Source organism: Eschrichtius robustus, chromosome 2 (assembly GCF_028021215.1).
Source record: "Eschrichtius robustus isolate mEscRob2 chromosome 2, mEscRob2.pri, whole genome shotgun sequence".
In the NCBI taxonomy this organism is placed as follows: domain Eukaryota; kingdom Metazoa; phylum Chordata; class Mammalia; order Artiodactyla; family Eschrichtiidae; genus Eschrichtius; species Eschrichtius robustus.
The window spans coordinates 35,759,072-35,783,447 of NC_090825.1; the positions used below are offsets into that span (position 1 = coordinate 35,759,072).

At 41.1% G+C, this 24,376-nt stretch overlaps 1 protein-coding gene across 2 annotated transcripts in view; it reads left to right on the plus strand.

Moving 5' to 3' along the window:
- Positions 1–6,836: 6,836 nt before the first annotated feature.
- Positions 6,837–24,376, plus strand: part of NIM1K (NIM1 serine/threonine protein kinase) — a 69,044-nt gene continuing 51,504 nt past the window's right edge. For both annotated transcript variants that reach the window (XM_068535302.1, XM_068535303.1), the window contains exon 1: positions 6,837–6,982. The gene's annotated coding sequence lies outside the window, so the exon portion shown is untranslated. The remainder of the gene's footprint in view (positions 6,983–24,376) is intronic.

A 24,376-nucleotide genomic window follows, 5' to 3' on the forward strand; every position in this document is an offset into this window, starting at 1 on the left:
ATACATATTTTTTTATTATACCATATGTATCGTCTGAGATTCAAAGGAAAACTAACTGAACCCTCATATCAATACATTTAAAATCTAGAAATCTTTTGGATATGTACAAAAACAGAAGGATCTTACAGTCTTACCATTTAAAAAGGCTGCCATCCTCATCCTACTATTGAAAGTAGAAATATTTTCATGGAAAGGTAAGTGCTTCTGCTCCAACTACATTCAGTTTTGAAGTAATGTTTCAAGATTAAAAAAGTCCATGAGAGTCTTCTAGACTAATTACCCACTTTATACTTAGAATAAGCAAACAGTATTGACTGAGGCCTAGATGTAGATAGAGTGTCAACCAGTAAATCAAGTGGATTTTAATGCACATCTTCAACATGGCTTGATTGTTCTAAACGAACAAATGAACAATTAAAGACCAAACAAATGGTCTTTAAAGTGTTCACATGGAAACAGTTTTTATAACTGTCATGTAAAATTACAAGTAAATGACCTCTTAAAAGTTTAGCCTGATTTTGTTGGAGGTAACATAATAGCTTTGAATTTATTAACACTGACCACTGTGTTGTATCAGGAGAGAGAAACCTAAGCTGAATGTTTTTCATGTGTAATGTGCTGAGCGGTGCCATGGCTCTTAAAGAATTTGTCATAAAGGATTCAAGTGAGAAGCAGAAGGAATTAAAACTATCACCACCAATTAATGAGATCCATTATATTTGGAGGCCTAGAAGTGTATTGCTTTAAAACCATAAATGCAGAGGTTGTCATTATCATAAATGTATGCTGAATTTACAGAATATCTTTAAACTACTCCATGTTCTATAAATGTTACTTCATTAATTCTGTTGACATGGTACATAGGAAGGCAGCATGTGAATTCGTAATTTTTTTCTCTTCAACTTTCTCACAACCTAATACGGCACTAAATATGACACATAATTATACAACTGAAGTGATGCCCACCTTGATATTTGTACCAAAATACAGCCTAGGAGAGAAAAATCTTGTAACAGAATAGCGTCATTTATGAATCACTTATTATATGCCAAGCACTTTACATTTAATCGTCTCAATGACCTCATGAGGTAATTAACATTATTAGCTATCATTTTACAAATAGAGGAAACTAAGAGGAGGAGATAAGAAATAGCTGGTAGAAAGTGGGGCCAATATCTGAAACCAGGGAGTCAGACTCCACAGACTACACCCTTGATCACTAAAATACAGTTACCTCTGTATGAGATCTCTTTGTGGCTGACAATATTGGATTGCACAGAGCATAAGTAAAACACCCATTTTCCTTTTGTAATTTACATCAGCCCTTGATGGGGTTAGGGTGGGGGAACAGGAGATCAGAAAAGGTGGCAAAACACAAGGAGCAAATTGCCTTTTGGTAGCTCCTTGCCAGTCTCCTTTCCTTGAGACCACACCATCTAGGCAATGGTTCTGCAACAACAGCGTGCATCAGCATTTTGTTAAAACACACAATTCAATTGGTCTGGGTTAGGACCCAAGAATGCATTCCTAACCTTCCCAGGTAATACACTGGGTTTAGTCTTGGAACCACACCTGGAGAATGGCTGACACAGAGTACTTAAAGGAAGCGCAAATGACTAGCCAGTGGCATTAACTTGTTTTGAGGGTCTCTTATTTTTTTGTAGCATAGTCAGGTACTACTCAAAATATCTTGTTACCTGTTGTTCATGTTTACTATTCATGTAATGGACTGGACTAAGACAACAGTCTTGGATTTTTTTGTTTCAAGAGCATTCTACGTATTCTCAGTAATGAATTGCCTTCATAATGTTTCTGAAATGAAAATGCCACAAAGACATGAAATGTTAGAGAATAATAAGAAATTAGAAACTGGAAAATCACAATAATTGAATAATTTTGCTTCCACTGGGTAACTCAAATATACTTTAGAGACAAAACGATAGCTAATTATCTGCTGAGGAGCAAATGTCAATGTATGAATTCACCTTAAGAGAAGAGCTAGATCATTAACTGGTTGGGGGTTTGGTAGACCACCCATATTAGAGCAGTAACTGTGTCCTCTGAAATAATAGCTATCAATTAGATACAGCTAGGAAACACTATGGAGGGAATAATAGGGGTTCAGAACCCTAGTCCAGTTGAAATGGTGCTTATGAAAAACTAAAGACAAAAATCAAACAAAAGTAACTATTTGATTCTGACAACTTTTCATGAGATAATTTCCCTACAGGATCAATGGGCCTCATCTGTCCACTGTCCAACTGTAAATAACACCCAAGTGCTGATTATAAGAAACTATCACACTTATTGCTATACTTGGCTACATAGGCAAGAAAAGTTTGGGGTATAGTTGCTACTATAGTGGGAATCTAAGCAACTCAAATTTTTTAATGAAAATTACTTTTATAATGAAAACTTTTTATATGAAAATGTCTCAAGATCACAATTTGGGTTTTTTTCTCTCCCCCCCTCTCCCCCTCCTCCCTCTCTCTCTTTTCTCTGTTGTACTTTACCTTTAGGAAGAAAGCTCAATATTGAACATTAATGACTAAATGATAAGGCAGGAAAGTCTAAAGTGAATTAAAGTACCCAGTATATCAATAGAATTTAAGCTGACTGGCAGAAGGAGTAGTGGCACCTCACTCAGCTGCTGAAATTTACAACCTTTTTTTCTACTTTGTTGTTGTTGTTCAATTATACTTGCTCAAGTAGAAGATTCACCTATTTTAGAAAAATAAGAAAGTTAAAAACTACTCCAAGACCCATTCATCAGAAATAACTATTGTTAACATTACATGAATATCTGTCCATATACATATGCACGAGAGAGAGAGAGAGAGAGAGAACTTTTAAAAACAGAATTGCCATGCTAGTCTTAATTCTTTTGGTTTAATTTTGCTTGAATTTAACAGAAATAAGAAGGGAAGCAGAATACATGGATAAACCTCAGATAAATGTTTCTTTACTACTAGTCCTTTAAAGGTTCCTATAAAATTAAGGGAAAAGGGATTTTAATAAATACTAATTGTCAGTGACTCAATTTGATTTGCTCATTATATTTGCATTGTCAAGGCTTATAAAGTCAGTGTGCAGATTAAACAGCTGATTAATTACAGCACAGAGAGAATTTGTGAAATAGAAGATAGAGCTGAAGACATTACCCAGAATGTGAAAGAAGGTAAACAGAAGGTAAAAATCTGGAAAATATGAAAAAAGGCATGAGATAGAATGAGGGGGTCTGACACACATAATGTTCAATTGGAAAACCTGAAAGAAAGATAAACGTGGGACAGGGATCATATTCAAAGAGCTATTGTCTGAGAATGTTTCTGAATTGTCTGTAAGACATGAAGTCTCAGACTCAGGTAGCACACAGAACCTTAACAGCATAAATAAAACAAATTTTCCTGGAACAGGATATACCTTTTGAGTTACAGGTTCAACTCTACAGCAATATGCAGTCTTAGAAAACTTTTGCTCTGTGTCCACTCCCAAGATATGTCAAATATCCCTACCAGGAGAGAGAAAGGAGAGTGGAGGTAGGAAAACCCCATGAATAGCCCAGGTTCACATTCAATAGGGATGCTATGTATCAGGTAACTTAATGACCAGAAAATTAGAGTAGAATGTCCCTATATGCCCTAGAACAGCACTAAAGGTGGAAAGATCCCTCAAAACCTGAAATAAAAATAATAGCTACCATTTATTAGGCATTTATTAGAGGAGGTTCTGACGTTTGGGCCCCAACTACTTAGAGACTGTGATGAAAGGAGTAGACAGATACATTGTCAATGGGGGATCCTCCTGCCTACCACCTGAGCGCACGGACTCCAGATTAACAAAACCTAGTTTACTGTTTTCCAGAAACTTTGTCTCAATTCTCACAACTCCCAGATTACAGGTGAGGAAACAGGCTAGAAGGTGCTTGAAACCGGAGTGTCATATAAGTAGTAAGTAACAGAGCTAGGAGTCAAGGTGTAGCTTTATGACTCAAAAATCTAAACTTTTAGCCACTGTCAATGTTACTCAAAGTATAGAACAAGGACCTCCTGCATTAGAGTCTGTTGTTCCTAAGAATGTATTTGACTTCTTTTCCGCTAACACAAGGGAGCAGGGTTTAGCAAACTAAATTTTAATGAGCTCCGCAATAACATGAAACTGTCTATACTGTCTTTATAGGTCTTACAGTTTCATCAATTCTTTTGGAAAATAATATTTTTCTGACATTAAAATTTTTTTCTGACATATACACCCATTGTAGAAAATGCAAACAACACTGGAAAGTATTAAGATCATTTAAATCACCTGAGATTCTGCCACATAACCAAAAACATTTCCAATGTCTGGTGTAGTTCCTTCTAGTTATATATATCACAAATTTGTGTCATTCTGTTTTGTGACTTTTGCTTTCACTTAACATGTTGAAAATATTTCCCCATACTATTCAAGACAAGAAATTTTAACCTCTATATATTACTGTTACATTGTAATCAACCTATTGTTGAATGGCCCTTTCTAGGAGAAAAACAACACTTTTTTCAAGTGAAGGGAATTGAACCATGAGGTCAGCCCTGTATGGCTGGGTGTCCCGGGACTCCCAAGGGAAGGGAAGGCATGAAGGAAGGGTTTATGATTTGAAAGGGAGCAGGCCCTAGCAGCATGTCTGCAAGAGAAATTGGGGTATAGGGGGCTCCTGGAATGGAGTCTGGCCAATGGACTTTAAGAGAAGTGGTTTCTGATGCTGAGTTTTAAGTTTTCCTTTTCTATGATAGCCTAAAGTTTTCAGTAACCTCTTAATTCTCTAGAATCGAGCATCGGCTTTGCCCTCTGGTGCTCTACGGGTACACGGTGGGAGGGCCTATGACAGAGTACATGTCAGGTTGGGAGTTTGAGGCTCTTGGTATCTAGGCAGTTTCTTTATGAAATCCTGTTCTGTGTATTGTCATGTAGGATTCCAGGAGTATTTTATATTTTTAAAATATGCAATGATTTATCCTGTATCTTATTGTTTTAGAGAGACTGACGGCATGTATTAATATTACTCTCTTTTTTTAAATTTTTATTTATTTATTTTTGGCTGCGTTGGGTCTTCGTTGCTGCGCACAGGCTTTCTCTAGTTGCGGCGAGTGGGGACTACTCTTTGTTGTGGTGCGTGGGCTTCTCATTGCAGTGGCTTCTCCTGCTGTGGAGCACAGGCTCTAGGCACGTGGGCTTCAGTAGTTGTGGCTCGCAGGCTCTAGAGCGCAGGCTCAGTAGTTGTGGCACACGGGCTTAGTTGCTCTGTGGCATGTAGGCTCTTCCCTGACCAGGGCTCGAACCCGTGTCCCATGCATTGGCAGGCGGATTCTTTACCACTGCGCCACCAGGGAAGTCCCAAAATTACTCCTTTTAAAAAAAGTCTTTTTGTCTTTTGAGAAGTCCTCCCTTTAAAGTCACACTTTTCTCACAGAGAACCTTTATCCTACACAGGTAGATGACCACTCTTACAAAACAAGGAAGCAATTCTAGGTTCTCTTGGTTTTCCTGCCAATCTCAATGGTCAGTCTGTGGAGCTGTCCAAGGTTTTATTTCTTACCTTTCCTGTTCTGGCCCCTTTAATCATCATACAAAGAGGCAGCAGAGGGTAGTAAGGAAGAGCTGCAGACTCGAGTCAGACTACCAGGTTTGAATCCCAGCACCAGCACTGGACAGCTGTGTGACCTTGAGCAAGTCAAATAACGTTTCTGGGCCTCAGTTTCCTCATCTATCAAAACAGGGATGGTAATAAGAGCACCTAACTAAAAAGGTTATTGTGAGGATTTAATCGGTTACTCTTTGTGAAAGTGTCACAGTTCCTGGCAAGTAGTGAAAAAAGGAATCTTTGGATACCCTAAGTTCTACCATAAAAGGGTTTTAAACTTAGGTTATTTTTCTCCTCAGCTCTTTCGATTTTGTAAATACACCCTGGTAATCATGAATTGAGGATGCCGCAACAGGAGGAGGAGGAAAGAGTGTTCACTGAGCTGTGACTTAGGGCCCCTAATCATGGCTCTGCCATTAACTAACTGTGTGGCCCTTGTTAAGTTAATTGACCTCTCCGACTTCGATTTCCTCCTCTGTAGAATGAAGGACTTGAACTTCAATAAATCGTCTCTATGCTTTAGTATTCGGTGAATCGCATTCCCTCCTTGTTTGTAAACTGGAAAAATATTTGGCACCTACCATTAGCCAGAGAGTCATAGCTGCGGAGTACACAGGAAATTAGGGGTCCACTGCCTAAGTGGCACCAAAGGAACAGGGCCTAATATATGCAAGGACTCCGCTCTGAGGGTGGCATTAGCGCTTATTTCTGCAGAGCCTAAACCCTGCCAGACTCACCTGAAGGAGCCGTCACTGTGGTGTGCTAGAAAACCCCGTTCTGTTAGGAAGATTACTGGGCCGCTGTCTCGCAAGGACACGGAAACCTTTTTTATCCAGAGGCTGGAGCGGCTCAGGTCGAAGCGTGAGTTGATGGGAGCTGTGTCAACCCTCTTTCGGCTGTGCGGCCACTTCGCATCCGTGCTCTAGGCGGCGTCCTCTCTGCGGCAGGGCCAAACGCCCTCCTCGAGTGTCTGCGACGGGTGTCCCCGCGCCGCGCGCCCCACTCCCTCTAGCCCCTCCCTCCTGGCTACCATAGAAACCGACCTACGAGGTCCAGGCCCGTGTCCCGGTACCCCGCGGGCCTCCCCTTCCCCCCTCCCCCGGGCCAGCCCCCCGCTCCGGATTGGTCCTTCGGGAAACGCTGCGGGGCGACTGGGTCCCCTTGGAGGAGCCCGGGCCGGGCCGGTGGGCGGGGTTTGCCGCGGCCGCCGTCCGTCAGGTCGGCCACCCCTGACAGCTCCGGGAGCCTACAGCGCGGCCGCGGCGCCCCGGCACGCACGCACCGTTCGCGCGCGCGCCAACCACCGGGAGCGCCTGGCCGGGCGCGGCGCAGCCGACCCCGCGAGAGGAGCTCGCCACCAAGGTAAGCGAGGCCCGCGGGGCTCGCAGCCGGCACCCCACCCGGCAGCCCCTTCCTCCGCCAGGCTGCCGACCTGGGTGCTGAGGAGGGACGCCTCTCCTCCCCGTGACCCGAGGGGAAAGAGAGACACAGCTCCTGGCGGGGGTGGGCGACTTGGGGTTAGGAGAAGGTTAGGTGCTTTTTAGGGGCGCCCCCTCCCAGGCCCAGCGTGCCTGGGAGGAGAGCGCGTTGGAGGCGGAGACCGGGGTGTGCCGGCACGTGGGGCCCGTGCCCGGGGTCGTGCGCCCGGGGGCGTGTGCGCCTGTGTCCCAGAGTCCCGGCTTGGTGCGGGCACCCGTGCCTGGGGGCGCGCCCTGAGCCTCAACCCCGCGCACACCAGCTGCGTGCCACCAGCGCTCCCGGGCGCAAGCCCAGAGCTCGAGAGTTTGTATCGAGGGCTGGGGACCTGCGTGACCCCGGCTGGCAGTGGGCAGTGGAGGGAACTGACAGTGAACGGTTGTGGCCCAGAGGAAGGAACCCTCCACCACACCCCACGCCACGACGCGCCCGAAAGAAAAACGCTCCTTTTGAAAGACTGTACAAGTAAGGAAGAACCTGTCTCCTCTTCCCTGAGGTCCCTTCAGCAATATTAGGAGCTCGAGGATTGGGCGATGCGACCCGGAGAGGATCGCAACAGGGTCTTTAAAATGCCGTCTCCGATCAGCTTTGTGTGCCTGACACAAGATCGGAGCGGATGGAGAGTTCCAGGCAACAGATAAAGGAGCTCCTAGCCCTAATAAGGGTAGCGGAGGTTCAGCCCTCTGCACTTTTTTTCTTCCCTTCTCTCTCTCCCTCCTCCGCCGTCCCTCCGGCCTGTCTCCCCACTCCCTCCCCGTTTTCGTCCTCCCGACTTTATTAGACAAGAGGGCTCTCTGTTAGACCCACCCTCCCCCACCCCATTCCTCACCCCGTTTCAAACCGAGAGCGAAGGAACCACATTCTAAGCTCTCACCCGTGCAATTTCAGACAAGTCTGGAAGTTAAACAAATCGCCTTTGCACTCGAGGCCGCGGGAATCCAAAAGGGAAACAAACAAAACCAGACCGAAAAATCGATTCCAAGTTAAGTCAAGATTGCAAAGGGGAATCTAAAACGAGTATTTGTTTATGGCGATATGATTTTTTTTTAATGTTTGAAAAATATGTATCACTCAAGTTTGCATCATCAGTATTCAATCTGATTCACAGAAGAGCTTCAAAAGATGGTTTCTGTTAGTGTTGCAAAAGCACTTCTAATTTTGGTTGCCATGGTAACTGAAGAAGTCGCCCGGCACTGTTGAGAGGCTGCCTGGCTGGATCCAGGAACTGTTCTTGAGGAGATCTCCCCACGTCGCCTCATGTTACCATGGTAATAATAATCGAGCCTGTAAGATACTTGTTTCTTTAAAGTACTGAAAGCCCAAGGCATGTCGTTGTTCCTTAATTTTACCTTTTCAGAGTGTGCAATTTGTGAAACAGATCTTCCCTCTCAGACAACTGAGAGTAAACACTGCCCTCCAGCCAATCAGGCCCGCTGGCCCAGCTCTCTTCCCACAGCTCTCTGCACTAAGGACGGAGGCGGAGGAGTGTTTGATGTTAAAGGAATCCTGGCCTGTGACCAGACCTCTCTCCCCATTAAGCGTTAAATTTGGAATCCTAATTAGCTTTCTAATTAGGAGATGGGGAAATGTGAGTGGGAGGCCCAGAAAGAGGCTAATAGGGAAAAAGCTAAGTCCAGCTCTCCATGGACTGGTGTTTTGTGTGCTGTTGAATTGCCTAGTAAAGTCCTCATAGGTTTATTTTTGGCTTGACCACTGTTAAGTGGTAAGCCTGTAAAAACCTTCAGAGAGGCCTCATTCTGTGCTAGGAAAAAAATGTGGATTGATATTTAGTTTGAGGTGTGTGCTTTTTTCTAATAACAACTGCATTTAAAATAAAGACAGTTTTGTGTGAAATCTCAATTTCCCAGTAATAACTACAGATAGGCCATAGAGCCCTTTATGCTCTAGGTTTGGCCTTAAGTTTTCAGTTAAAAAGGCTTAATTTGGGCAGAGCAATGGTCCCATTCAAATACTTTTATTAGTAAGTGTTGATGTCTTTAAAGGACCTTAATTTTTTACACATTCACAATTTCTGAGCATTGAATCCTATAAATTAAATTTACATATTGATAGCATATGACTGGGAAATTTGAAAGCCCCTAGACGTAGAGTTAAAAAAAAAAAAAGAATTTGTCTTAGTAGCTTAATGTTTTCAGCCAAGTATCTAGTTCCATTTTAAGAAACTTAAAAATTAAAATATAATGTAAAATCCAACTGCATTCTTTGAATCTCATTACAGTATTTCTCTAGGGACTAAAGAGCCTTAATTCATTGGCTGATTTTCTTTCAGTTGTTGAAAGGACAAACTGTTTATAAAATTAGTCTCAGTCTATGGTTGTCACTTCCTATGGTCATTCTAGAAAAAGTTCTCTAGAATTGAAGTTATAAATTTCAAGAAAAGAAGAAAATATTCAAATTTCTTATGAAGACAATAGTCTACAATTTGAATTAATCAGATCACAGTTCTTAAATTACTTTTTTCTCAAGAACTTCAAAGATAGCTCAACCATTATCATACAGTATACTGAAGAATATTAACCAGTTTTATGGATGGGCAAGTCGTGTTCTAAAGACTCAAGTCATCTCAGCTAACTACTTGGAAAATTAAGAGATGAAAACTAAAATCACCTGGCATGTCTATGAACATGAGTATCAGGCAGGACTTAGAGAAAATCTAGGTGAGAAGAGAGACAAGGTAGAGTGGCAGGAAGAATTTAAGATTATGAGAAAAATAAAACAGTAGGGAAAAAGTCTTAAGTGAGAAGAAAACTCACAGATTAAAGGAAAGGGAGTAAAAAGAAAAAATTGAGTGTAAAGAGAGTTGCACAGAAAAACGAAAACAAAAGCAAAAGAAAAACAAGTTGAGAACAGGAAGCTAAAAAGAACTCTACTCTTCATCTTCCATGGAGAACAGAGAATCTGATGCTTTTCCAGAAAGCCCACACTATCCTATTTAGCAAAATCCTCCAACTTAGAGGATCTCTGGGAGGCCTGAGTGGTGGACCAAAAATCTCTCTGGGTCACTGCTTCTCTCAGTAGTATGGGCTGGGGCAGCCTTCCCATCTGCTCGCTAGACCTCCTTCTTCCCAATCCTTAAGCCACTAAGAAAGCTTTCTACATTTACACTTGTTGGGATAATTTGTAGACACACTTGATTACATAATTGCAATATTTAAACTTTAAATTGCAAGTTTCACTTTTAAAAATTGCTTAAACTGTTATCAAAGTAAGGCATTCATCTAATTTTGTGAATTAGAGCATGTGAAAAGATTCTAACAAAACAACAGTCCCCCTCCTTGGGAGACTCTGCTCTTAGCTGTTTGATCACATACCTCCCCATTTCCAAATAATTCACTTCTGTGGCTGGTCCTTGAGTTACCAGTTTTAGACAGAGTCTATGTACTTTCTCTTATTATAGGGGAGGATATAGCCCTCTTACTCCACCCATCCAACTTCCCCTTCCTCCATTTTTGCAACATAGTTGGTGGAAGAAAATCAGCCAGAGCACCATTAGTATAACCCTTTATTTGCAAATACCAGGCAGGGGAGAGCTCCATAGAGCATCAGGCTTAGGGAAGGAGGACTAAATGTTTCCTAGGACTTTAGCCAGAGCAGCCAAAGTTCTGCTAATTTCAGAAATAGTTGGTCAAGGATAGAAAAGGGAGAAATTGCTCTTTTGGATTAGTAGCCATTGTTTGAGTAACTTGGATTTTATACAGGGGAATGGGGAGGAAGATTCAGGGGCTAATGTCTTGTGCTAGGACGGTGAGGAGGAAGAGTGCAGGAGACAAGGACTTGCACACCTCTCCGTGGAAAATCCTGCCCTGTCGTGCTTCTCACAAGTGACATCGCAATGTTAATTAAATCAACATTGTGTTTGCATTGCTATGACTGTGTGATTATTGTTCACTGCAGGGCCAAGTCGTGAACTATGGTTGTATTTCTTTTTCTCTACAACTTTTTTGAGGAAAACAGTTTTTCATTTGTTTACTTGTTAGAACCTATCGCCATTTCTTCTAGTGGCTCTTGAAAATGCCTCTCCTGGGTATTTTCCACACAATGAAATGCATCGGCCAATCGTCTTCCTTCTGGGACCCACACCAGCCCTCCAGAATGGACCCCTCAGTTCTCCAGTCTGAACCAGTTTTCTGATGGCCCTGACGCACACTGGCACTCCAAGATTTCTCTTTACCTTCCTTCTGTGCTGATTCCCTGTTCCCCCTGTTCTCTTGTTTTCTTCTTTCTTGGTTTATGCTTTCCTTTTATGGGGCATCCATTTTGCTAGCTTCTTAAGAAAGGGTACAGGAAGTAAATTTGGGGGACCTTGCATGTCTGGAAAAGTCTGTTTCACTCTCACACTTAATTGATGGTTTGCCTAGGTATAGGATTCTAGACTGGCAATTCATTCCTGCAAATTTCCAAAGATTGGTTTATTGTTTTCCAGCTTCCAATGTTTCTGCAAGTTCATTGCCATTCTGTTGCTTGATTCTTGGCGTGAAATCTTGTTTTTTCTCTTTGGAACCTTGTAGGATTCTCTCATTGTTTTATGAAATTTCAGTAAGTATGGATTCACTTTCTATGGATTATGTTCATATACCTGGTAGAGCCAGGAAACTCATGTCCTGAAGTTACAGGGAATTAATAATGTAGGCACACTTGGGAAATTATTCCATTTTGTTGGTTTCTTTTCCTTGTCATGTATTGATTATTGTTAATTGTATCAACTCAGGATTTTTAGCTTTGAATAAATTGGTTGCTGCCCTTTGGAATCATGCATGCTGCCAGACCAGCTTCTCTTTTCTCACCACTTTTGGTCTTTTAAAAACTGATCTCTACTCTCATTCATATAGGACCATATCCTTAGCTCTGCTAATAGTTTTGGTACTCTTTGGGCATTTGCATTACGGTACATACTGGTTTGAAGATGTTAATCTAAGCACAAAGACAGCAAATTTGCTACAGACTAATCAATGATGTGCAGGCCAAGCCTAAAATGATGGTGCAGGTTTCATGACCTTTCATGTCAACTATTGGTAACCTGCAGAGTAAAATATCTCTCTAGAATATAGACTTGTTCACCTTCACATTTTACAGTGGAGGAAACCAATCCTGAGATGTGAAGTGTGGAGTCATTTCTCCTGACTCCTTTCTAAACCATTATTCTTTCACCTTGTCTCCTCTCTCTGCTTGGCTACCTTGTCTTATATTTCTTTTTCTTTTCATTTCTTAATCTTCTTTTCTTTAGTATAAAGAAATATTATTATAGTTCTTTACTGTAAGACATATTATATTTATACATAAAGTATGTATTCTAAAATAGTACGTATTCCAGAGGCAGCAAGAAGTAGGGGTTAAGTCTAATTCCGGAACAGCTTGCTGAGTTTGAATCCTGGTTCTGTGACTCACCTACAGTGTGACCTTGGGCACATTATTTGACCTCTTTGTACCTCAGTTTTGGGGGCCTATAATAATGGTAACTACCTTCTAGGATAGTTGCGAGAATTAAATGAGTTGATTCATGTAAAGCTCTTAGAACAGTGCCTGGTATGCAATAAATATCAATGTCGCTAGTATTCTTGTCAGAAGTACAGAAACAAATGTTAAAATGAAAGAAATAATTATCTTTTTTTTTGAAATAATTATCTTTAATTCTGTCTCTACTACCATCTATAATCCCAACTAGAGAGATGACCATGGTTAACATTTCCGAGGGTTGTTTCTTGGTAGTTAAAAATAAAGCAAAAAAAAAAAAAAAAAAAAAGGCATATTGTACGTAATTTTTTTTTTTTTTAAATTTTATTTAATTATTTATTTATTTTTTTGGCTGTGTTGGGTCTTCGTTTCTGTGCGAGGGCTTTCTCTAGTTGCGGCGAGCGGGGGCCACTCTTCATCGCAGTGCACGGGCCTCTCACTGTCGCGGCCTCTCTTGTTGCGGAGCACAGGCTCCAGATGCGCAGGCTCAGTAGTTGTGGCTCACGGGCTCGGTTGCTCCGCGGCATGTGGGATCTTCCCAGACCAGGGCTCGAACCCGTGTCCCCTGCATTGGCAGGCAGACTCTCAACCACTGCGCCACCAGGGAAGCCCTACATACAGTTTTAATGTTGCTTTTTCCACTTGTCTTTATAGTTTAAGCTTGACTGTTCAATATTCTTCTGTGTGGTATATTTGCTTCCTGTATTGGCCCTATCACAGAGCCTTGCAAATTAGGTTCTTCCTAAGTACTAACCGACTGGGAAGCCAACTCTTTCTTCTGGACCTTTTGGGTTTGGAACAGGTGTAAAGAGGTCTTCCTGTCATGAATTCGAGAAGACTCAGTTACAGTTAAGACAGGTCTTATATTTCTCTAGACAATGAAAGCATTCTGGCATCTGAAGAATCTGGAGATGGCATCTGAAAAGTGTGGATTAGAACAAAATGAGGGGATACTCACATGAAAAGATGATGGAGGAGGAGAGGGAGGGCTGGGTGAGAACCAGAATGGAAGTGGTGGGGTGGGACTCAGTGGGACCATTAAGCATGGAGGTGTGGGTCTCTCCACCCACACAGCAGAGACCACATGGAATGTGGATCTGATATTTTGATTTTTTCCTTGGAACCTCAGCAATTAAGTGAGGCTGGGAAGCCAGTGAAAAGGCTTCTGCGTGCAGACACATCCTGAAAGCTGCGGCTGCTTTGATCTCCTGGGAGATCCAACATGATTTGGCCCTTCCCCAGTGCATGACAGTCACCAGTCTGCTTCACTCACACAGGACCTATGTAGCCAGAGGCAGTCGACTTAGCAGTGTTTCCAGAGTTCTGGAATTAAGCCTTGAGCAGCCCCAGTGAAGATTCATGCCTCTTGAGAACACTCCATGTAACACTGAGAAAAATTCATGTTAGTGGGTTTGTGTTCTGTCATGTTGCACGTGCTAGAGAATTACTGTCTTCTCGGGAAGCAGAGAAGTTCTTCAGAGGCTTGTGGTCTGGGTGGTGGGTTTTGGATGGAGATATATAGAAGGTGATGTAGAAAGTGAGGAGGAACGCTTCTGTCTTGCCTAAACTCAGGCTTCCTTAAGAGTCACCCTCTCTGTATAGCACATCACATCCATGTGAGAACTAGTCTGTGTGGTTTGGTGACTACTATCTACCGAGAAAAGTAAAAAAGATTTAAAACAATAAAACAGGTGACATGGTTAATAGCTATAGGAAACAGGATGCAACACTTTTTTAAAGGTTAGTATATAGCAGTGCTAAGTAAGTAGACTCTGGGTTTAAAGCTGTTTGTCTCATTGATGGAATGTTCAGTGATAGTTGAAATTTGGTGACTTAAACCTTTTTTGTTCAATGCTAGATTAATTGGTGAAAGTTGCCCATCAGAACAGAGACTAAGATGCAAATACAGACTATTACTCCCATTCTTGGCTAATAAAATACACTCTGATCATATTTAATTATGAAGGTTTTTTAAAAAGCCTTTTAAACTTTTCTGAACTTCTAGTTTAGACAAATACCCTTTGGACATAATCAACAGCACTAGTTCTTGTAGCAGACAATGAGGTACAGATTTTCCCACCCTTTACATTGCTTCACATTCAATGGCCATTAAAAAAAACAACAACCCACATTTCACTTTCTGTTTCCCTGACCTACATTTCCTTATCTTAGCACTTGCTTAATCACAGGGGCAAATTCTTTCAGGTTTCATCTTATTCAGGAAGTTTTCCCTGAACATTGACCATACCCCACGTGTTCTCTGGGTGCCCACCCTACCTTCACATATGTCTGGCCCAGTGCTTTGAACGTTATATTTAAATTATCTGTTTAGGTGTCTACCTTACCCCACTAGCTGATGATTGAATCATACCTATGCAGCTCTTGGGGAGGACCTTGTACCCACTGGCTTAAAGTAGGCAGGCACTTAAAAATAGTCTGCTGAACTGGATATTTCATCTTGTTATTGGAGGAGTATTCCACGGCCCTAGCTGTGAGGGAGGAAGAGAAACTGGGCTTTCCAGCCCCTACAGCAGAAGAAGGCAAGGAAGGGAGAGTTAATAAAGATGTTGAGTGAGCCAGCCTACGGTGACTGCCACACCATCACTGATTGATCGTGTGACCATGTGTCTCAGTTCATCAGGGAAGGCTCTGGATTACATCTGTTGTCCCAGTGTGATTATTAATAGCACCTCCTTCTACTCTCAAAAGTGTCTTGGTTTGAGTGACAAATTCTGTGTTCACCCTACATACTGAGCACTTGCTATTTATTGTAGGCTCTCATTAAACAGTAGCTATTAATAAGGGAGATAGACCACAACCATAAGATAAATAACAAGCCAAGATTACAGGTGGTGGTCTAACAGCACTTCATAGGTCTAACCGTTTTGACACAGTCTGTGGCTGGTTGATCGTCAGCTCCACCCCTCCCACTCTCATGTTTCCTACTGAAACAGGAGGGAAGGGGACAGGGCACAACCTTTAAAAGAATGACATAGCCATAAGACATGACAAAAACTGGTTAGAACCAACTAGGTCCAAGATGGTGGAAGATTCGACTTCCAGTGGACCTTGAGCCTCATTATACACTCATTGTAATACATTAGCATCTAAATGACACACCCACCAGTGCCATGACAGTTCTGAGGCTAACCATAAAAGGCCAAAAAATGGGCGGTGGCCCAATTCCTGGAAATCCCCACCCCTTCCCTGAAATAGTTGGAATAATCCTTCCACTTATTAGCCTATGAAATTACCCAGCCCATAAAAACTAACCACCCCATATTTCGGCACCTCTCGCCTTCTGAGATGGCCTACACTCCATCTGTGGAGTATGTTTCTCTCTAAATAAATCCACTTCTTACCTATCACTTTGTCTCTCACTGAATTCTTTCTGCAACATCAAGAACCTGAGCTTTATTAAATCCTGAGACCAGGTGTGTAATCTCAATTAAAAGACCATAGGTTCAGGGACTTCCCTGGTGGCACAGTGGTTAAGAATCCGCCTGCCAATGCAGGGGACACGGGTTTGATCCCTGGTTTGGGAAGATCCTGCATGCCATGGAGCAACTAAGCCGTGTGCCACAACTACTGAAGCCCGCACTCCTAGAGCCTGTGCTCTGCAACAAGAGAAGCCATGGCAGTGAGAAGCCTGTGCACCGCAACGAAGAGTAGACCCTGCTCGCCACAACTAGAGAAAGCCCGCGCACGGCAACGAAGACCCAACGCACCCAAAAAAGAAAAAAAAAAGACCATGGGTTCAAGTCCCAATCTGAGTTGCACCGTTTCACTATGACCTCCTTTCTAAAGGACCTCTCTTAGGTTTTGCAACATTATTTTCCTATCACTTTTATTTTTGAAACGAAAGACTTAGAATCTAGAAAATTTGCATGTTCAATCATCCCAACTAGTTTTTGTTTAGATTTTCCCTTGGGAAATCATGTTATCAAATAGCTGAATATATTAGTATTCCAATGTCACACTGCCATTTCAAGGAGTAACTATGTTATAGATTTTGACATTTAAGTTGCCTATTGAAATGGTGATGCTGGACTAATGTCTTAAAGGTACCGAGAGTTCCTATTCCTGACCCATTCCAGGCTCCCACCTCTGACCACCCTTAATGTGGTTTATAATTATTTTGGAATTTTTCTTCCTTGGAAGTTCTCACCTCTACCTTCTCTGCTAACCTCTCTTCCCCATTCTTAAAAACGCATTTATTTTTATGAAATCTTCCTCAGGTAAGATTTTCATTTCCTCAACTTTTCACTTGTCAGAAGATAGAATCATCTGCTGAGCACTTCCTGATTGAGCTAACTGATGGAAATGTTGAAAAAGGTACCTCCCCCGTTTTATGCCCAGGACCACTCATTGCCTTTTTGGAAAGTTGCTTAAAACCCTACACTTCTGTGGCTGTTCTAAATGACTCATGTTAACAGTTTTGCTCATACCTCTTTCAGAAGGCATGAAGATGTTTGCTGTCCTGAAATTTGGAGTTGAGAGCAGGTGTACCAATCTAAAACATGAAATTGGAACAAGCCTGTTCCATGTGTTATGGAATACAAGACTAAATATGCCGTTTTAAGCATACTCATACACAAAAACAAAAAACAATTGAGATTTCAATTGAAATTCACTTAAGTTTGTAGATTCATTTGGAGAAGAGTTTACATCTTTATGATATTGAGTATTCTCTTATTAAACATGGTATGTTCTTTCCATGTATTAGTTCTTCTTTTATGTTCTCCAATAAGCTTTCATAATTTTCATGATTTATGTCTCTCTCATCTCCTTTGTTGGATTTATTCTTAGGTATCTCATGAATTTTTATTGCTACTCATATGAATGGAATATGTTTTATTATTGTTATATTTTCTTATTATTGCCAGATTATTATTGGTGAATACAAATGTTATTGAATTTGCACTAATTTTGTCTTCAGCAACATTGTTAAACTTACTTATTAGTTTTAATCATTTGTGAGTAAAGTCTCTAGGATTTTCAATGTTTAAAATTCTTTGTCAGCAAATCAGAACAGTTTTGTTTCTTTTCAGTATTTAGTTCTTGTCTTCTTTCACTGGCCAGAGGCTCCAATAAATATTGAATAGAAGCAGTGTTAGCAGGCAACCTTGTCTTCTTCCTGATTTTGTAGAGAATGCTTCTAATATTTCACCATTTAAAAAGATGTCTGCTGTAGGTTTTTGGCAGGTAGACTTAACTTGGTTGAGCAAGTTCCCCTCTATACCTAGTTTGCTAACATTTTTATTAATAATGAGTGTACAGTGTTTTTGTTTTTTTTTAAATTTCATTTTATTTATTTATTTTTTATACAGCAGTTCTTATTAGTTATCTATTTTATACATATGTGTATATATGTCTATCTCAATCTCCCAGTTTATCCCACTACCACCACCCCTCCCCCCACATTCCCCCTTGGTATCCATATATTTGTTCTCTACATCTGTGTCTCTATTTCTGCCCTGCAAACCGGTTCATCGGTACCATTTATCTAGATTCCACATATATGTGTTAATATACGATATTTGTTTTTCTCTTTCTGACTTACTTCACTCTGTATGACAGTCTCTAGGTCCATCTACGTCTCTACAAATGACCCGATTTCGTTCCTTTTTATGGCTGAGTAATATTCCATTGTATATATGTAATACATCTTCTTTATCCATTTCTCTGTCGTTGGGCATTTAGGTTGCTTCCATGACCTGGCTATTGTAAATAGTGCTGCAATGAACATTGGGGTGCATGTGTCTCTCTTTTTTTTTTTTTGACTGTGTTAGGTCTTCGTTGCTGTGCACGGGCTTTCTCTAGTTGCGGTGAGCTGGGGGCTACTCTTCGTTGCAGTGTGTGGGCTTCTCATTGCGGTGGCTTCTCTTGTTGCAGAGCACGGGCTCTAGGCGTGAGGGCTTCAGTAGTTGTGGCACGTGGGCTCAATAGTTGTGGCTTATGGGCTCTAGAGCGTAGGCTAAGTAGTTGTGGCACACAGGCTTAGTTGCTCCGTGGCATGTGGGATCTTCCAAGACCATGGCTCGAACCCATGTCCCCTGCATTGGCAGGAGGATTTTTAACCACTGCACCACCAGGGAAGTCCGCGTGTGTCTTTTTTTTTTTAATTAATTAATTTATTTTTATATTTATTTTTGGCTGTGTTGGGTCTTTGTTTCTGTGCGAGGGCTTTCTATAGTTGCGGCAAGCGGGGGCCACTCTTCATCGCGGTGCACAGACCTCTCACTATCACGGCCTCTCTTGTTGCGGAGCACAGGCTCCAGACACACAGGCTCAGTAGTTGTGGCTCACTGGCATGTGGGATCTTCCCAGACCGGGGCTCGAACCCGTGTCCCCTGCATTGGCAGGCAGATTCTCAACCACTGCGCCACCAGGGAAGCCCCCGCATGTGTCTTTTTGAATTACAGTTTTCGCTGGGTATATGCCCAGTAGTGGGATTGCTGGGTCATATGTTAATTCCATTTTTAGTTTTTTAAGGAACCTCCATACTGTTCTCATAATGGCTGTATCAATTTACATTCCCACCAACAGTGCAAGAGGGTTCCCTTTTCTCCACACCCTCTCCAGCACTTGTTGTTTGTAGATTTTCTGATGATGCCCATTCTAACTGGTGCGAGGGGATACCTCACTGTAGTTTTGATTTGCATTTCTCTAATAATTAGTGATGTTGAGCAGCTTTTCATGTGCCTCTTGGCCATCTGTATGTCTTTTTAGGAGAAATGTCTATTTAGGTCTTCTGCCCATTTTTGATTGGGTTGTTTGTTTTTTTAATATTGAGCTGCATGAGCTGTTTATATATTTTGGAGATTAATCCTTTGTCCGTTGATTCGTTTGCAAATATTTTCTCCCATTCTGAGGGTTGTCTTTTCGTCTTGTTTATAGTTTCCTTTGCTTTGCAAAAGCTTTTAAGTTTCATTAGGTCCCATTTGTTTATTTTTGTTTTTATTTCCATTACTTTAGGAGGTGGGTCAAAAAAGATCTTGCTGTGATTTATGTCAAAGAGTGTTCTCCCTATATTTTCCTCTAAGAGTTTTAGAGTGTCTGGTCTTACATTTAGGTCTTTAATCCATTTTGAGTTTATTTTTGTATATGGTGTTAGAGAATGTTCTAATTTCATTCTTTTACATGTAGCTGTCCAGTTTTCCTAGCACCACTTATTGAAGAGACTGTCTTTTCTCCATTGTATATCCTTGCCTCCTTTGTCATAGATTAGTTGACCATAGGTGCGTGGGTTTATCTCTGGGCTTTCTATCCTGTTCCACTGATCTATATTTCTGTTTTTGTGCCAGTACCATATTGTCTTGATTACTGTAGCTTTGTAGTATAGTCTGAAATCAGGGAGTCTGATTCCTCCAGCTCTGTTTATTTCCCTCAAGATTGCTTTGGCTATTCAGGGTCTTTTGTGTCTCCATACAGATTTTAAGATTTTTTTGTTCTAGTTCTGTAAAAAATGCCATTGGTAATTTGATAGGGATTGCACTGAATCTATAGATTGCTTTGGGTAGTATAGTCATTTTCACAATATTGATTCTTCCAATCCACGAACATGGTGATCTCTCCATCTGTTTGTGTCATCTTTGATTTCTTTCATCAATGTCTTATAGTTTTCTGAGTACAGGTCTTTTACCTCCTTAGGTAGGTTTATTCCTAGGTATTTTATTCTTTTTGTTGCAATGGTGAATGGGATTGTTTCCTTAATTTCTCTTTCTGATCTTTCATTGTTAGTGTATAGGAATGCAAGAGATTTCTGTGCATTAATTTTGTATCCTGCAACTTTACCAAATTCATTGATTAGCTCTAGTAGTTTTCTGGTGGCATCTTTAGGATTTTCTATGTATAGTATCATGTCATCTGCAAACAGTGACAGTTTTACTTCTTCTTTTCCAATTTGTATTCCTTTTATTTCTTTTTCTTCTTTGATTACTGTGGCTAGGTCTTCCAAAACTATGTTGAATGAGAGTGGCGAGAGTGGACATCCTTGTCTTTTCCTGATCTTAGAGGAAATGGTTTCAGTTTTTCACCATTGAGAATGATGTTTGCTGTGGGTTTGTCATATATGGCCTTTATTTTATTGTGGTAGTTTCCCTCTATGCCCACTCCCTGGAGAGTTTTTGTCATAAATGGGTGTTGAATTTTGTCAAAAGCTTTTTCTGCATCTATTGAGATGATCATATGGTTTTTATTCTTCAATTTGTTAATATGGTGTATCACATTGATTGATTTGCGTATATTAAAGAATCCTTGCATCCCTGGGGTAAATCCCACTTGATCGTGGTGTATGATCCTTTTAATGTGTTGCTGAATTCTGTTTGCTAGTATTTTGTTGAGGATTTTTGCATCTATATTCATCAGTGATATTGGTCTGTAATTTTCTTTTTTTGTAGTATCTCTGTCTGGTTTTGCTATCAGGGTGATGGTGGCCTCATAGAATGAGTTTGGGAGTGTTCCTTCCTCTGCAATTTTTTGGAAGAATTTGAGAAGGATGGGTGTTAGCTCTTCTCTAAATGTTTGATAGAATTCACCTGTGAAGCCGTCTGGTCCTGGACTTTTGTTTGTTTGAAGATTTTTAATCACAGTTTCAATTTTATTACTTGTATTGGTCTGTTCATATTTTCTGTTTCTTCCTGGGTCAGTCTTGGAAGGTTATACCCCTCTAAGAGTTTGTCCATTTCTTCCACGTTGTCCATTTTATTGGCATAGAGTTGCTTGTAGTAGTCGCTTATGATGCTTTGTATTTCTGCAGTGTCTGTTGTAACTTCTCCTTTTTCATTTCTAATTTTATTGATTTGAGTCCTCTCCCTCTTTTTCTTGATGAGTCTGACTAAAGGTTTATCAATTTTGTTTATCTTCTCAAAGAACCAGCTTTTAGTTTTATTGATCTTTGCTATTGTTTTCTTTGTTTCTATTTCATTTATTTCTGCTCTGATCTTTATGATTTCTTTCCTTCTGTTAACTTTGGGTTTTGTTTGTTCTTCTTTCTCTAGTTCCTTTAGGTGCAAGGTTAGATTGTTTATTTGAGATGTTTCTTGTTTCTTGAGGTAAGATTGTATTGCTGTAAACTTCCCTCTTAGAACTGCTTTTGCCGCATCCCATAGGTTTTGGATCGTGTTTTCACGTCATGTCGTTTGTCTCTAGGTATTTTTTGATTTCTTCAGTGATCTCTTGGTTATTTAGTAACGTATTGCTTAGCCTCCATGTGTTTGTGTTTTTTACGTTGTTTTCCCTGTAATTTATATCTAATCTCATAGCGTTGTGGTCAGAAAAGATGCTTGATATGATTTCAATTTTCTTAAGTTTACCGAGGCTTGATTTGTGACCTGAGATGTGATCTATCCTGGAGAATGTTCTGTGTGCACTTGAGAAGAAAGTGTAATCTGCTGTGTTTGGATGGAATGTCCTATAAATATCAATTAAATGTATCTGGTCTATTGTGTCATTTAAAGCTTGTGTTTCCTTATTAATTTTCTGTCTGGATGATCTGTCCACTGGTGTAAGTGAGGTGTTAATCTCCCCCACTATTATTGTGTTACTGACAGTTTCCTCTTTTATAGCTGTTAGCATTTGCCTTATGTTTTGAGGTGCTCCTATGTTGGGTGCATATATATTTATAATTGTTATATCTTGGATTGATCCCTTGATCATTATGTAGTGTCCTTCTTTGTCTCTTGTAATAGTCTTTATTTTAAAGTCTATTTTGTCTGATATGAGAATTGCTACTCCAGCTTTCTTTTGATTTCCATTTGCATGGAATATCTTTTTCTATCCCCTCACTTTCAGTTTGTTTGTGTCCCTAGGTCTGAAATGGGTCTCTTGTAGACAGCATATATATGGGTCTTGTTTTTGTTTCCATTCAGCAAGTTTGTATCTTTTGGTTGTAGCATTAAATCCATTCACATTTAAGGTAATTATCAATATTATTCTCCTATTACCATTTTCTTAATTGTTTTGGGTTTGTTATTTTAGGTCCTTTTCTCCTCTTGTGTTTCCTGCCTGAGAAGTTCCTTTAGCATTTGTTGTAGAGCTGGTTTGGTGGTCCTGAATTCTCTTAGCTTTTGCTTGTCTGTAAAGCTTTTGATTTCTCTGTCAAATCTGAATGAGATCCTTGCCAGGGAGAGTAATCTTGGTTGTAAGTTCTTCCCTTTCATCACTTTAAATATATTGTGCCACTCCCTTCTGGCTTGTAGAGTTTCTGCTGAGAAATCAGCTGTTAACCTTATGGGAGTTCCCATGTATGTTATTTGTCATTTTTCCCTTGTTGCTTTTAATAATTTTTCTTTGTCTTTAATTTTTGTCAATTTGATTACTGTGTGTCTCAGTGTGTTTCTCCTTGGGTTCATCCTGCCTGGGACTCTCTGCGCTTCCTGGACTTGGGTGGCTATTTCCTTTTCCATGTTAGGGAAGTTTTCGACTATAATGTCTTCAAATATTTTTTTGGGTCCTTTCTCTCTCTCTTCTCCTTCTGGGATGCCTATAATGCGAATGTTGGTGCATTTAATGTTGTCCCAGAGTTCTCATAGGCTGTCTTCATTTCTTTTCGTTCTTTTTTCTTTATTCTGTTCCGCAGCAGTGAATTCCACCATTCTGTCTTCCAGGTCACTTATCCGTTCTTCTGCCTCAGTTATTCTGCTATTGATTCCTTCTAGTGTATTTTTCGTTTCACTTATTGTCTTGTTCATCTCTGTTTGTTCTTTAATTTTTCCAGGTCTTTGTTAAACATTTCTTGCATCTTCTCGATCTTTGCCTCCATTCTTTTTCTGAGGTCCTGGGTCATCTTCACCATCATTATTCTAAATTCTTTTTCTTGAAGGTTGCCTATCTCCACTCCATTTAGCTGTTTTTCTGGTGTTTTATCTTGTTCCTTCATCTGGTACATAGTCCTCTGCCTTTTCATTTTGTCTATCTTTCTGTGAATGTGGTTTTCTTTCCACAGGCTGCAGGATTGTAGTTCTTCTTGCTTCTGCTGTCTGCCCTCTGGTGGATGAGGCTATCTAAGAGTTTTGTGCAAGCTTCCTGATGGGAGGGACTGGTCGTGGGTAGAGCTGGGTATTGCTCTGGCGGGCAGAGCTCAGTAAATCTTTAATCTGCTTGTCTGTTGATGGATGGGGCTGAGTTCCCTGCCTGTTGGTTTTTTGGCCTGAGGCGACCCAGCACTGGAGCCTAGTGGCTCTTTGGTGGGGCTGATGGTGGGCAGCGGGAGGGCTCACGCCAAGGAGTACTTCCCAGAACTTCTGCTGCCAGGGTCCTTGTCCCCGCATTGAGCCACAGCCACCCCCTGCCTCTGCAGGAGACCCTCCAACACTAGCAGATAGGTCTGGGTTAGTCTCCTATGGGGTCACTTCTCCTTCCCCGTGGGTCCTGATGTGCACACTACTTTGTGTGTGCCCTGCAAGAGTGGAGTCTCTGTTTCTCCCAATCTTGTTGAAGTCCTGCAATCAAATCTCACTAGCCTTCAAAGTCTGATTCTCTGGGAATTCCTCCTCCCGTTGCCGGACCCCCAGGTTGGGAAGCCTGACGTGGGGCTCAGAACCTTCACTCCGGTGAGTGGACTTTTGTGGTATAATTGTTCTCCAGTTTGTGAGTCACCTACCCAGCAGTTATAGGATTTGATTGTATTGTGATTGAGCCCCTCTTAACGTTTCATTGCGGCTTCTCCTTTGTCTTTGGATGCGGGTTATCTTTTTTTGTGAGTTCCAGTGTCTTCCTGTCAATGATTGTTCGGCAGTTAGTTGTGATTTTGGTGCTCTTGCAAGAGGGAGTGAGTGCACGTCCTTCTACTCTGCCATCTTGAAC